At 48.9% G+C, this 2,893-nt stretch overlaps 1 long non-coding RNA gene across 1 annotated transcript; it reads right to left on the bottom strand.

The window, feature by feature from the left end:
• Positions 1 to 533: 533 nt before the first annotated feature.
• On the bottom strand, positions 534 to 2,340 carry LOC125098502 (uncharacterized). The gene is made up of 2 exons (XR_007126851.1): positions 2,279 to 2,340; positions 534 to 1,235 (listed from the first exon to the last, which is right to left on the bottom strand). It is a non-coding gene; the product is annotated as an uncharacterized LOC125098502 (long non-coding RNA).
• Positions 2,341 to 2,893: the final 553 nt, after the last annotated feature.

Genomic DNA, 2,893 nt, shown 5'->3' with positions numbered 1-2,893 from the left:
TGGGATGAAAAGGCTGCTTTTACTGGCAAAAGATACAAATTGGTGGAATGAAATTTAGAAATTCATTGTCTCAGCTTTATCAGGAACTTCCCAAATGTCTCTATTCCAATTTTCAGGGTCCAAGGGATGTGACAACTAGATATCATGTGAGGCATGGTATCAGCTCTCAGGACACTCCTTACAAAAATGTACCACTGAACCTATTCAGGAAGAATCATCAAACAAACCCAAATTGATAAGCATTCTACAAAAACCAACAACTGTTTAAAAATCTTCAAATCATGAAAGACAAAAAGCCTGGACTGTCACAGATAGGAGGAGACTAAAGAATTCTGGCAACTAAAGGCAAAGTTGGCTCCTGGATTGGATTCTGAACCAATAAAAATTTGGTTTGCTCTTAAGGACATTAGTGGTGCAGGTGGTAAATCTGAGTAAGTACCGTACACACTGAGGCCTCGGGGGAAGAAGGAGTTGAGGACAGAGTATGAAAAAGATACTGTAGGAATAAAAAGAAAACAACAATCAAGGCAAGAGGGAGTGAAGTTTTCTAGTTTTATTGTTTCACATCAGTCTGGGTTTACAACAAGGTAAGCTACTGAAAGGTGTAGGGTCTGTGCTTTGCATTCCTAGGTCAGCCATGCATAGGGGGAGAAGGTGAGTAAATGGGTTTGGGGGAGGGGTTGTGGCTCCTGGACACCAGGGAACTGGGATCCTGTGGGCCAGAGCACAAGGCTGCACTCAGACCCCTGAACCATATGGGCAGAACCAGCAGGAAAACAGGAACAAGAGGAAGGATTTGGTCACTCGCGGTCCTCAAGTATACTTTTCTTGGCTCAGGGTCCTCATCAGCAGCAGCCTCCAGAGGACTGACTGCTGCCCCCTCCACAGCAGCCAGAGCCCCCCGAGGGCTGGCTGCAACATCCCGAGCCCCCTGAGGGCTGGCTGCAGCAGCCAGAGCTCTGGTGTCTACGACGGTGGGACCTGTGTCGCCTGTGGTGGCTCAGGCAGCACCCGCCACCCCCAGAGCTGCAGCAGCCACCACCCCCAGAGCTACAGCAGCTGCCACCCCCAGAGCTGGAGCCACAGCAGCCCCCAGAGCTAACACTGCAGCAGGAAGAGACTGGGGGGCACTTTGGGGGACACTTTGGGGGGCACTTGGGGGTGGGACACTTGGGAGGGGGCTGGCACTGCTGCTGGTTCTGCTGGCAGGACATCTGGGCTGGCAGGGTCAGGAGCTGAGGGAGAGAGTTACACAGTCAGACCCAGGACCCAGAGCCCCCCTGCCCCACTCCTTCCTGTCTGCAGTTTCATTTCTAGTGCCTTTATTTGATGAACAGTTTAAATGGAGTCCTGGCTAAGCCAACAGAGAAACTTTAATTATTTCTACCAGTTCCCCGAATGCTCTCATATCATCTCTGAAGTGCTTCATCTGTTATATAATTAGAGAACTGAAGTCAAAATATGCTAAGAAAAAGTGCTCAAAATCAAACATCTAGAGGAGAAATTCTACAGCAAAAATCACAGAAATACTTAATCTAGACAGCAGTTTAGAAATGGAATTGCTTCTTTGGGGAAAACAGTCATTCCCTCTTGGAGAACTTTCTAGATATCCCGGTCCAGTAGGGACATAGAAGTTCACACCCGCAAAGGACATTGGAGATTGGCTGGAAGAATGAGCTGAGGGAAAAGATAACTTACTGTAAGCTGGGACTTGCACCAGGCCTCTGACTGGGCCCAGTGCTCTGGTATCCTGCACACACTCACCTCAAACTAACACCTCAGCATCAAGATTTGAGTTGTTCTACTCTAACTCTGAAGCCCTTTTGTCTGAGTGCTTAAATAAGTCAGTCAGCTGTGACTTCCTCTCTGCTGGCTGAATGTCCCTGTTCCCATCTTTAGTTTTCCCGGGAGGGATAGTTATGCTTTCAAAGATAAGCCTCCCTTTTGACAACAGTTACAGGTTGGTAAGATGGTAGATGCTGCAAATTCTTCCAACCAGAGACCAACAACTACAGATCAGTTTGTTTTTTCTAGAGTACTGTCAACACTCACACAGTTGCTCCTGCTCATGTTCCTAGCCTTCCTTGCTCCTTGCCCCTCCCTCAGTGTCCCTGTGGCTTGTTCTTTGCTAACACGAACCCAACCTCATCCTCTACTCACTGCCACCCCCCCCACCCCGCACACATGCACTGCAAAGGCCCTAACCCTCCCCTGCCCCCTGCTCTGGTCTGAGCTCCCTCTTTGAAAGGCTCTGCTCTCAGTCCCAGGGGACACTTACCAGTCCACAGGCAGCACTGGGTTTGTCAGCACCTCAGGAGAGGAGGGTATAGAGGTGCCCTGACCCTGAGGTCCTTTTATCCTGGCTTTGGGCTCTGCCCTCAGCCTGTGAGACAGGACCTGGGCATGAGGGGACTGCCTCCTGCCACCCACATGGTCCTGTGACCGGTGGTGACTGGCAGCTGCTCCCTGCCTTCCTCCATGGGAAGTCAGGATAGCTACTCCCAGCTTTTAATAGGAAGTGGGGAAGACAATAACTGTAGAAAAAGTGGGGAGAGAATAACTGTAATCACCCCCCACCTTACTCTCCCACTGTCCCTGCTGGATACATGCCTGGCTCAGTTTTGGAGCTTGAGTTTCCAAAGTCTCTTTTCTTGCCTCTCATATCTTAATTTAATGTTTCAGTCTGGTTTAACCAAGTTTCATAGACTCCTCTAACTCTTTATTACCTTATATGTGTGTGAGTGAGTGTGTGTGTGTGTGTGTGTGTGTGTCTGCAGATAATGTGTGTGTCTTAGCAACCAAGAACTACTTTAGGAGTCAGACCCAAGAGAGAATCCTGGTTCTGCCACCTATTATCTCTATGACCTTGTGAAAACTACCTCATCCTTCTTGT

Source organism: Lutra lutra, chromosome 4 (genome assembly GCF_902655055.1).
Source record: "Lutra lutra chromosome 4, mLutLut1.2, whole genome shotgun sequence".
NCBI lineage: Eukaryota > Metazoa > Chordata > Mammalia > Carnivora > Mustelidae > Lutra > Lutra lutra.
The sequence above is the reverse complement of the archived record's forward strand: the minus strand, read 5'-3'. Positions and strand labels throughout refer to the sequence as shown.